This window comes from Pan troglodytes, chromosome 14 (assembly GCF_028858775.2).
Source record: "Pan troglodytes isolate AG18354 chromosome 14, NHGRI_mPanTro3-v2.0_pri, whole genome shotgun sequence".
Lineage (NCBI taxonomy): Eukaryota > Metazoa > Chordata > Mammalia > Primates > Hominidae > Pan > Pan troglodytes.
This window is the reverse complement of record NC_072412.2, coordinates 60071286-60084064: the sequence shown is the minus strand read 5'-3', so window position 1 is coordinate 60084064 and position 12779 is coordinate 60071286. Positions and strand designations below refer to the sequence as shown.

The window sequence follows — 12779 nt, the reverse complement described above, 5'->3', positions numbered from 1 at the left end:
CTTCTACCTCTTAATAATAACACCTAACATTTATTGAGTTCTTACAATATGCAAATTGTTCCAGTTATCTATTACAACCTAATAAACAACCTCAAAACTTATTGACTTAAAACAACATTTCTTTTGTTCCCCAATCTGTGATCTGGGCAGTACCCAGCAGGAGCAGTTTGTCTGTGTTCTATGCAGTGTCATCTGGTGTAGCTCAAAGTCTGGAGGCCAGAATCATCTGAAGGTTTGCTCGCTTATATACCTGGAGGTAAATGCTGACTGTCATCTGGGACTATTGTAATAAAGACCTACTCATGGCATGGGCTTTTTCAAGACCTATAGGTTGTATTCCAAGGACAAGCATCCCAAATGAGAGATTCAGGAAGAAGCCACAGCAGCTTTTTTCACCTGGCTTCAAAAGTCAGGCAGCATCACTCTTGAGACAATCTATTGCTCAAGGCATTCACAAAGGCTGCCCAATTTGAAGTGAAGAGGAAATAGAATTCTCCTGTTGATGGAGGAGTGACAAGTTTCTGGAAGAACATATGGCCCAAAAATACTGCCATATCTTCTTTTGGGAAATACAATCTGCCAGTCCTATGCCACATTCCTGTAACATGCAAAATACATTTGTCCACCTCCCTTAACCCCTCACAAAGCCTCCTTTCATGAAGGCATTAGGCAAAAACTCCAGATCCAGGATCTCTTTATTTAGATAACATCCACTTGTGGAAGAGGGGCTTTGGTGCGTTTCTTCATGTATTGCTTTGATTTGAAGAGCTGTGAACTGAAGGGACAAATGTTCTGCCCAGAACACCCTACCCAAATGTATTAGGCCATTCTTGCATTGCTATAAAGAAATATCTGAGACTGAGTAACTTATAAGACAAGAGGTTTAATTGGCTCACTGTTCTACAAGCTCTACAGGAAGCATGGCACCAGTATCTGCTCAGCTTCTGCAGAGACCTCAGGGAGCTTCTACTCATGGCAAAAAGCAAAGCAGGAGCTTGCATGCACGTGGTGAAAGCAGAAGCAAGAGAGAGTGAGGAGGGAGATGCCACACACTTTTAAACAACTGGATCTCACAAGAACTCACTCACTACTGTGAGGACAGCACCAAGCCACAAGGGACCTGCTGCCATGACTCATATACCTCCCACCAGGCTTCACCTCCAACACTGGGGATTACAATTCAACATGAAATTTGGCAGGTACATAAATTCAAACAATATCACCAACACACAATGGTGGGACAGGCTTTCATAAAGGGTAATAACAGAAGGCACATTGCAAATATGAAATCAAACTGGCACAAGGTTTTGCCTCCTCTATTAGGACTCAATCGTATTATGGGAAAATAAATTATCATAATCTTTGGTTCCACTCTTTGTATCACCATTTCTTTTCCATAGGACATTGCCTATCTCAGATGCCTAGCAGTTTTTCAATCAGTATTCACTCAGAGTAGTTTACAGATCAAAAAACTTTTTATAAAAAAATAATAATAATAATTTGTTCCTTCTCAATCCTTTTCAGTACAAGTTGGTGGTATTTCTACCAATATCATTTTCTCAAAATTTTGTGAGTTTCCTATCAATGTTATTGGTTTTCACACCATTAGACAAAATTCATACCCACAAATCCCCTTGAAAAAGCCTTTCTTTCTCATGGGCTTTCTGAAAGGCTGTTGAGAGACAATGTGCTTACAATTCTTACACCTTCATTGTTTAGCAAAGAAGAATTAAAGGCCCACTTAATATGCTTTAAAAGCTTTTTTTCTAAATGAATGATGGAAGAATCATCTTAGAGTTTTCTGAGATCTTATCAAAAGGTCTTATACTACCACCTTGAAGTTTTCTTCTGAATCTCTCTTAATGTAAGCAACATGGAGAGGACAGGAATGATGTTTCTAACACAACACATCCTGTGTTCTTCATATTTTCTCTGCACTTTACTTGAAAAATGAACAATTTCTTTGTTAAGTTTATCTCCCCTCCTCTCACATTTTATCATAAGTATGAGAAAGACAGGTGGAACTTTCCGTAGTCTGCCTGGAAATCTGCTGAACTAGAAAATTCAGTACATTTGGTAAATTATCTATTTTCACATCACTACAAGCAACAGTGCGCCTGAATTTTCAGCCACTACATAACAAATGCGTGCTTTCAGTCAGATTCCTACACTTGATCTTAGCCAAAAGGCTGAGAAGCGATTCAGTCAGATTCCAATAACATTTTCCTCATTTTTCTTTACTTCCTCATTAGTAGATTTCTTGAGGACTATTGGCATAATCTAAGAATTCTTTATGGCCTCTCTGGCCTCTCTGGCCTCTTATTAGCAGTTTTCTTAAGATTTGCCCAATGTTTTCCCATCACTGTGTCCAAAAGCCACTCCCACATATTATTTTTTATTGTTTGTTGCTCCAGCACCTTGAATTCAGTCATCAAAAGCTGTTCCAGCTGGGTGACATGGCTCACACATGTAAACCCAGCACTTTGGGAGGCTGAGGTGAGAGGATTGCTTGAGCCCAGGGGTTTAAGACCAGCCTGGGCAACATAATGAGCCTTCATCTCTACAAAAAAAATTATAAAAAATGGGCATGGTGGCATATGACTGTGGTCGTAGCTACATGGGAGGCTGAAGTGGTAGTATTGCTTGTGCCTGGGAGGTAAAGGCTGCAGTGAGCCATGGTCATGTCACTGCATACCAGTCTGAATGATAGAGTGAGACTCTGCTCAAAAAATAGAAAAAATAAAAAATTTTAAAAAGCTATTCCACTGATCTCTTATTGTCTTATAAATCATCCCAAGACATTTCTGCTTAACAACAAAAGCACTTATCTTACTTACAACATGCAGTTCAGCAAAAGCTGGCCAAGTCAAATGTTTGATGCTGGAATCATCATAAGGCCCTTCTCATTCGTCTGGCAGTGATGTTGTGTGCAAGCTGGGCCTTTCAGGGGGGACTGTCTGTTGTACACCTACATTGGCCTCTCCATTTGAACCGGGCTTCCTCACGATAAGGTAGGTTGGTTTCAAGTTTGAGTATCCTAAAGGAAACAGATGGAAGCTTTATCGCCATTTATAATTGAGTTTGAGAAGCCAAGCAGCATCACTTCTGCTGCATTTTGTTTGCTGAAAAAGTCACAAAGATCCGCTCAATTTCAAGTAATGGGAAAGTGGACTCTTCCTCTAGATTGTGGAGTGTCAAGGTTCTGCATGAGTCTATAGGACCAAAAATATTGCTATGTCCAGTTCTGGAAAATACAATCTGCCATACTCAAATTTTACACATTTGTACAATTTAATCCTCATAAATTTCGAAGAGTCTTTACTATCACCATATTACAAATGAGAAAACTGAAACACAGAGAAGTCAAATAACTTGTACAAGTAAATACATCTTGCAAGTGTCAACACCAGGATACAAACCTAGTCCATCTGGACCCTGTACACTTAGTCACTACTCATCATACCTCTCTAGGCACTCATTAGCATTGCCACTTTGGACAAATTAATGAATATGGCTACATCTCTGTACCTACGTCTGTAAATTGTGAATAACAACATTTAGCCCTTAGTTTGGCTTATAAATGCTCAACAAATTATAGATATCACTGCTACTATTGTCAAAAGCATCTTGAGGTTTGTTTTTAAATATCTGAGGGATCTGTTTTAAAAATCCATCTCTGAAATATAGCATAACTGGTATAAACAATATTTATAAATTACAAATATTATTTTAAAGGACTGACTAAAGATTGCAAGAGAAAATAAGAGGGAATATTGCTATATTTTGAAGAATATGAAGAAATCTGAAATGTAGATCTTATTATAATTTGAGGTAGATTGTTTTTGATTCAACTCTAGTCTGAAAAGAATGCTAATAACACCGAAACAGTAATTTTATGGGTGACTCTGGATATGTACATTTAGATTTTTTTTTTTTGAGACAGAGTCTTGCTCTGTTGCCCACACTGGAGTGCAATGGCATGGTCTTGGCTCACTGAAATCTCCACCTACTGAGTTCAAGCAATTCTCCTGCCTCAGCCTCCCAAGTAGCTGGGATTACAGGTGCACAGCACCACACCCAGCTAATTTTTTTGTATTTTTAGTAGAGACGCGGTTTCACCATGTTGGCCAAGGTGGTCTCGATCTCCTGACCTTGTAATCTGCCCTCCTTGGCCTCCCAAAGTGCTGGGATTACAGGCATGAGCCACTGCACCTGGCCTACATTTTATTTTTAATTGTTATCCTTTAACAGTAAACTTTGAGCAAAAGTATTATCACCAGACTTTAGTAAAATTGTTGAGAAGAACCTTTCAATTACAGCAGCCCCCTTCTATCCATAGTTTGGCTTTCCCAGGTTTCATTTACCTGCGGTCTACTGTTGTCCAAAACTGTTGCAGTATTTTGAGAGAGAAAGAGAGAAGTAGGGAGACTACACTCATGTAACTTTTATTACAGTATATTGTTATGATTGTTCTATTTTACTATTATTTATGATTGCTAATCTCTTATGTACTTAACTTATACATTAAACTTTATAAAAAGTATGGATTTACAGGAAAAGATACAGTATATATAGAGATTGATACTATCTACTCTGGTTTTAGGCATTCACTGGGGGCCTTGGAATGTATCCCCTGCAGATAAGTGAGGATTATTGTATGAGATGTGAAATGTATGATAATGAAAAATTATACCTCTCACTAAAAGCCATAATGTTGATAGGGGATCTATAATCAAATTGCATGGCGTTACATAGTATTTTCCTCTAAACATCCAAACAATACTCCAAGAATATTATTTGAGCTCATGAATTTTGAGTACTTTCATGGTTTTATATAAAGTACTCAAATATATATATATATATATAATATATATATATCTGTGTGCATGTGTGTGTGTGTGTGTGTGTATGTGTGTGTGTGTTGCGTATGTATCTCTCTTTCTAGATCTATTCTTGATGTTTGTCAACCTTACTTTGCACCCAGGGAAACTGATTCCAATGGACTGCATCAAGACTCTTTCCTACTGCTTTTGATTGTCCTAAAATATGTCAAAAGCACCAGGGAGAAATAGGAGGGAAATTGAGGGAAGTCATGTATTTATTGCCCCTGCTGCCTCACAAAGCCAGGTCTCTGTAGATTTGCTGCATGTGTTTAACATCACTTAGCAACATCCAAGGACCCTCTCCATATAGCTGTCTTCTTAGGATTTTAGTAATTGCTACCTCTCCCTGTTTTTTCTGTCCTATCAAGGGCAGAACTTTACTAGTAATAGGAGCCTTTAATATGCAGGTTTCCCTCAGTATCCTCAGGGGATTTGTTTTAGGACCCCCACAAATACTAAAATCCAGAAATGCTCAAGTTCCCCAGTGGCCTTCCATCTCTGTGAATTCTTCATCTGCAGATTTTGATTGTACTTGAATCCACAGATGCAAAACCTGAGGATGTAGAGGACTGACTGTACTCTGCTAGACATGAAGATAACTAAGGGATACATTTTCCAATCTAATGTGGAAAACCAGCAGATAAATAATTAGCAATAATATAAGCCCCACAGAATTAATTCCTTCTGAGAGGAACACATGAAGGATTCAGAATAGAAGTGGCTTTTAATTGAGTCTTAAACATAGGTAGGATTTTAACAGCACTTAAAATAATTAGCTATATTTCCTAAATTCTAATAAAAAAATCACATGGCAAAATGTAAAATTATATGTAGCTGATAATATAATATTATCAAATTTTAAAGAAAGGCATTTTAGGTAGGAGTACTAAAGTGAAAAAGAAATTAGCATATTCTAAAAAAGTGACTGTGACACAAGCGTAAAATGGATTGTGGAATTTTATGGAACATAAAGCTGGAATGGTAAAAATAAAGGGGGACAGCTTCATGGCATCATGTCATTCTTCACATCATAATTTTTTGTCACCTTCTCGTGCAGACTTTTCTGACCATTTAATCTAAATTCTATTCTCCCATCCATGGTCCTCTCTATATCTATTTTCTATTTTAGTATCTTTACATAGCATTCATTGTGATCTAACCTACAATATATTTACTTAATTATTTTGCTGATTGTCTATTTCCCTATCCAATTTGTTTGGAAACAGAACCTGTAAGAAAATACTTTTTGTTGACTTGTATATTTTATCTCCAAATGCCTGAAAAATAAAATAGTTTTAGAGAACAAATAGACCCTCAATAAATATTTCTTCCATAAATTAATTGAGATATTGTATTTGTTATTATATTAAATATATGTATACAAAATTAGCTTTCAGGTTGTAATAAAAAATTTAAGTATTTCTAACTGAGATCCTCTCAAATGAGTGTATGAATTATCTTCTTTAATGATTTCCCTCACTTTTCTATATTTTTAATATTTATTGTTGACATTTTTGAACTTGTTTCATTGGTACATATACAATGTTGTAACATTTAGAGTCTCAGACACTAACACAGATTAGTTCAAACTCTTTCCTTCCATTTAATGGTCTTAGATATTCTCACTATCAATCCCTCATTTGTTTTGATTTTAAATTTATTATTTAGTTTCTTTGAAAATTTTAAGATAGCCCTCTCATGAAAATGTACATTCTAGAAAACATTATTCTCACAAGGTTCTTCTGTCTTTTAAATTGACCATCATAAACAAGAGGTAGGATTAGTTTTAGATGGGATAAGTGATCCTAGAATAAGTATTCACAATCTTAGCCTGAATTTTTATTTTTTCACCACTTTGATCATAATTCTCCAATGTAATCTATTATCTGTGGTTGCAATAAGAAGCATATTGTCAATAAAGCCTATTGTGAATCAAGCGATTTAAATGTGAAGCCTTCTCTGGCTCTGCTGTTTGAAGACTCTGACCATCTTCTCTATTACACCCTGGCACCCTTTTTTGCCCTTCCCTGCTTCATGGATTCTCCATGTCATTCATCAGTTTTATTATATTTTAACTGTGCATGTAATTCTCGGTCAGCTTTTCATTTTTCTCAGTTGTTTAAATCATTTTTTTTTAATCATCTGTGGATACTCATGAGACATACGCAGCCTGTCAGATCATTGTTTCCTTGTGGGTTACCTATGTTTTCTCTTTGGTAGCTTTTAAAGCTTTTATATTATTGTCCTTGATGTGTCGAGTACTTTTTATTTGTTTTCTAAAAAATATTTATTTTACTTTATTATTATTATTTTATTATTATTATTATTTGAGACGAAGTTTCACTCTTGTTGCCCGGGCTGGAGTGCAATCGTGCAATCTCGGTTCACTGCAACCTCCACCTCCTGGGTTCAAGTGACTCTCCTGCTTCAGCCTCCTGAGTAGCTGGGATTACAGGCATGTGTCACCACACCCGACTAATTTTGTAGTTTTAGCAGAGACGAGGTTTCTCCATGTTGGTTAGGCTGGTCTCAAACTGCCGACCTCAGGTGATCCACCTGCCTTGGCCTCCCAAATTGCTGAGATTACAGGCGTGAACCACTGCGTCCGTCCAAAAAATTGTTTTATTTTTCTTTCTTGCTCCTTGGAATTAATGTTAAATCTGATAATTTATGTCTACCTTTAGTTTTGGAAAAGTGTCACCTATTACATTTATGTATGTTTCCCTCAGTATCCCAGCTATTTTCCCCCTTTAAAATATCTCATTGGCCTATGTTGTTTTTTCAAATTATTCTTCAAGTTTCTTAGTTTTTAAAAATATTTTTGTTAATCTTTTTAATCTGTTTATATTGTAATATGGGTGAATTTCTCAACACAATATTCTAAATTATTTATTATTTGACTACATTAAACCTAGAATTTTTAATTTCAGTGGCTATATTTTTATTTCTAAGCTCTCTCAAGTATAATTCAGTTGTACTTTTTTAAGGTATATATACTTATGTTTAGCAATGTATTTGACCATGTCCATCCTAGAGTTTAAATTTCAATACTACTTTTTATCTCCAAGATTTCTATTTTTTTATGTTTGTCTTTTGTATGTAATGTCTACCAGGGTTTTTTTGCTAATTTATTTTATTATGAATATAATTTCCTCATTTATGTCTCTGGAGCATTACACATATTATTTTTAAGTGTTTTAGATGCTTTCATTATTTTTCTTTCATTTAAAGGAGTTAATTTTCAATCAATGCTTTTTTAGCATTGATTAGTTTTATGTTCATTTTTTCATATTTGAAAATTTGCTCGGCAAGATCATTTTAAGGACAATATTTTTATCTTTAATTTTTCCTCTTTTACTTTTTGGTCTCTCTTTTCTATTTATTGGCTTCATGCTTTTTTTCTAAAGTCTGTAATCCAGAATCAAGTTATGGGCCAGGTGTGGTGGCTCACGCCTGTAATCCCAGTACTTTGGGAGGCTGAAGCAGGTGGATCACTAGGTCAGGAGATCAAGACCATCCTGGCCAACATGGTGAAGCCCCATCTCTACTAAAAATACAAAAATTAGCTAGGCATGGTGGTGCGTCCCCGTAATTTCAGCTACTCGGGAGGCTGAGGCAGGAGAATCACTTGAACCCGGGAGTCGGTGGTTGCAGTGAGCCGAGATGGTGCCACGGCACTCCAGCCTGGCCACAGAGCAAGACTCTGTCTCAAAAAAAAAAAAAAAAAAAAGCTAAACAGAATCAAGTTATGTATTGGTTGCTGGGGAAGCCTGACCCCCAAACATTGGGGACATTTCAGATATGTCCATCATCCATATGCCTAATGGAAACTTGACTCAAACTGTCCTCAGGAGGTACTGTGTGCTCCTTTCCTCTCCGTAGGCATACAGCTGCCAATAAACTATAGCCCAGGCAAATATGAACAGCAACCTATTTCAAAACTTTTTATCACAAATGGGCAGTCTCACCTCGACAGAAAGCTTGATGCCAGTTCATCATTTTATTTGGAAAGCAAAAAGCATACTTTCCAGTCTGTCTCTGCCTTTTATAAAACTAAGAACCAGTAGACTGTTCATGTCCACTATGCTCACTATGCTGCTTATATTTCATATTTGGTTCATAGAAATATTTAATGTAGTAAGCATAATGTTTTATTTTAATATTCTCTCTTTGTATTCTTAGTGATATGCATCTAACCAAAGGCAAGACAGTGTGGTCTTCAAACCATTTAATCAGAATGTCATCTGGATCACAATTCATCCCTTATTTCAATATTTCATTTATAAAATCAATATTATAATAAAAGTGTGTCAATAAGATAATTATTTCTTATTTATATTATAATGGAGGCAAAGCCCAAGCCAATAGAAGTATCGACCATGAAATAAAATGGCTACACCTAAGGAATTCTTAGAAAGAATTCCTTAATTAGCTAACTCTTTTAAGAACAAAGAGAGTGATGGTCTTGGAGTATCAGTAGGAATTTTCCAGGTGAATAATCAACAGTAACAGATTCAAGGAAAAGAGCATTATGTATAGAGAAATAAAGCTGTTAGAAGCTACAGTCATACTAGCCTAAGAGTCACATCTGCTCTAGAGGCCAGTAACTTCATGAAAATAAAACGTCCTCTTCAAAAGGTCTGGCAGATTCGTCATATTGAAGATTGCATTTGTTTATGTAAACATCCATGAATCAGCTACTGAGACTGGTGATTACTCTATACTCTGGGTCAAAAGTCCACATCTATAATATGGAGACATGGACTAATGCCCACGCAAAGCATGCAAATGAAAAATGAGATAACTTTACTGGAAAGAAGAACAGATGGAGATGTAGCCAACACTACAAATATTTATTAAGAGGAGAGGGAGGGTTGTTAAATGTGGCCATAAATACATGTTGATTAAACAAAAAATAAACACCATTCATTGTCAAAATAAGACTACAAATGAAGTTCTATGTACGTACACATATTTGTAATATATACACATTTTTGCACCTGCCTATCTATTGAGCCATGTTTTTAAACACTTTGTACATAGCTGTCTCAAGTGGTTTAATATAAGTTGTGTATTTATCTATTTGTAAATCCTTAATGTCTATATTGAACTTCTTGAGGAAATCTTAGCTTTATTCAGCCTTCTATGTGCACATAACGTATATACTTCAATAAATATCAGATAAATCACTAGTTAATAGTATTAACATACACACGTGTGTAAATTATGTATAGCATATATAAATAATATATATATACACACACAGAGAGAAGCCCATATGCTAACCTGTTTCCAGATTTTGCTGAAATAGAACTTCCCATAATAAGTACTACATATTAGCTCTTTCAATTAATAATGCTTTAAAGGCATTAATTTCAGGAACAAAGGCACCAATTATGAGGATATTCAATGACCTAATTAAGAATGCATTTTTGGAACAATAATATTAAGTTGGAAGGTTTAATCATTAAATTTAAGGACATAATTTTATTTTATGATGTATTATTTTAATCTGTAACCTTACTTCTATATTTTGTAAATGTTTTCCAATACATTAATCCAACATTATGAGCTCTTTCTCAATCCTGTTGACCAAAAACCTCTGAAATTTCTACTTCAATTATTTTCTTGTTAATTTACCCTCTTCAGAGATTGCTCTCTACTCTTTTCACATTAACAAGTGATGGCTCTCCTTTGTTATATACTTTATATGGGGACTGCTTGTCTTCCACTTCCCTTAGGGGAAAATGAAGTAATGCCGTGTTCTTCTGTCACCATGGTCTCTCAAAAAACGCTTTTTGTGTTTTAGCCTCATGAATAAAACTTTGTGATTTTGTTGTTAATTCCAACTAATGAAATTACCATTGTCTTATTGCCCTTTTTATTGTTACAATTTATCTCTTGTCAGACACTTATGTCCTTTATGAGTTGGATTATATTTACCTCCACCTCAATTATTGACGTCATCCTTCTCGACGCTTCCTTTGTTCTTAACACTATCCATGGTAGCATTGAAGAAAGGTCTCCAATACTCAATGTCTGCCTAGCTCAACACTGCCTAAGGCAAGATAGAAGGGGGCCTCACAGAGCTCCTCATCCTTACTTAGAAGCACTCTTCCCATGGACTCAACAATATTCACAATGGACTATATAAAGGGTATAAGAATCTTTGCTTTAGCTGGACAGATTAATTATTCCACAATGCGAATACTTAAAACCAATGTATTTGGTGAGGGGAAACCTATATTATTACTTGTCTTTTTTTTTTCAGACGGAATCTGGCTCTGTCTCTCAGGATGGAGTGCAGTGGCGCCACCTGGGCTCACTGCAACCTCCACCTCCTGGTTTCAAACCATTCCGGTGCCTCAGCCTCCCCAGTAGCTAGGATTACAGGCACATGCCACCAAACCTGGCTAAATTTTGTATTTTTAGTAGAGATGGGGTTTCACCATGTTGGTCAGTTTGGTCTCGAACTCCTGACCTCAAGTGATCTGCTCCCCCCTTGGCCTCCCAAAGTGCTGGGATTACAGGCATGAGCCACTGTATCTGGCATATTATTGCTTGTTATTGGGTAGACCACTTATCCTTGATGATGGTGATGTACAGATGGGTTTTTGGTGTGGATGTCCTTTCTGTTTGTTAGTTTTCCTTCTAACAGAGAGGACCCTCAGCTGCAGGTCTGTATACCCTGCCGTGTGAGGTGTCAGTGTGCCCCTGCTGGGGGGTGCCTCCCAGTTAGGCTGCTCGGGGGTCAGGGGTCAGGGACCCACTTGAGGAGGCAGTCTGCCCGTTCTCAGATTTCCAGCTGCGTGCTGGGAGAAGCACTGCTCTCTTCAAAGCTGTCAGACAGGGACATTTAAGTCTGCAGAGGTTACTGCTGTCTTTTTGTTTGTCTGTGCCCTGCCCCCAGAGGTGGAGCCTACAGAGGCAGGCAGGCCTCCTTGAGCTGTGGTGAGCTCCACCCAGTTCGAGCTCCCCGGCTGCTTTGTTTACCTAATCAAGCCTGGGCAATGGCGGGCGCCCCTCCCCCAGCCTCGCTGCCGCCTTGCAGTTTGATCTCAGACTGCTGTGCTAGCAACCAGCGAGACTCCGTGGGCGTAGGACCCTCCGAGCCAGGTGCGGGATATAATCTCGTGGTGCACCGTTTTTTAAGCCCCTCGGAATGGGAGTGACCCGATTTTCCAGGTGAGTCCGTCACCCCTTTCGTTGACTCAGAAAGGGAACTCCCTGACCCCTTGCGCTTCCCAAGTGAGGCAATGCCTCGCCCTGCTTCGGCTCGCGCACGGTGCACTCACCCACTGACCTGCGCCCACTGTCTGGCACTCCCTAGTGAGATGAACCCGCTACCTCAGATGGAAATGCAGAAATCACCCGTCTTCTGCGTCGCTCATGCTGGGAGCTGTAGACCGGAGCTGTTCCTATTCGGCCATCTTGGCTCCTCCCCACTTATCCTTACTATCTCATCTGGCCCATACACGTATGATTCCTGCCTCATTGTTATAAGATCAGGCTATCATTGGCATTATCTTTTTTCCCTGTGAGACCAATAATACTAATTTCATTATGTTCTAGTTTTTGGTATCTAAGGCAACATGAAGCATATAAGGACTCCATGTCATCCCTTTGTCACCAAGATTGTTACCCCTATATGGCTCGGTACATAGCATTCATGATCCATTGTGTCTCTAGAAGTTACTCTGTAACAAAATTTCCTGTATTCTGAATTTATTTTCTGAGTGCTCTTGAGATAGGAATTCTTGTGCAGTCCTATCACATAATTTTTCTCCCTGAAACCTGGCGGCACAGGATATGAGGGTAAGATAGGTTTTCTACTTATACATTATACAACTTCAAGACTGTTGTTCTTCTATCCTAGTTAAAATATTAAAACAAAAA

The 12779-nt window shown here is 37.6% G+C and overlaps 1 long non-coding RNA gene across 2 annotated transcripts in view; it reads right to left on the bottom strand.

The window, feature by feature from the left end:
- The window catches only part of LOC134808127 (uncharacterized), a 191510-nt gene extending 179197 nt beyond the window's left edge, over nt 1-12313 (bottom strand). The window contains exons 1-2 of one of the 2 annotated variants that reach the window (XR_010150498.1): nt 12179-12313; nt 2838-3037 (exon numbers count right to left, since the gene is read on the bottom strand). This is a non-coding gene — a long non-coding RNA (uncharacterized LOC134808127). The remainder of the gene's footprint in view (nt 1-2837; nt 3038-12178) is intronic. The other variant, XR_010150497.1, reaches the window with a different exon arrangement.
- Between the last annotated feature and the right edge of the window lie 466 nt (nt 12314-12779).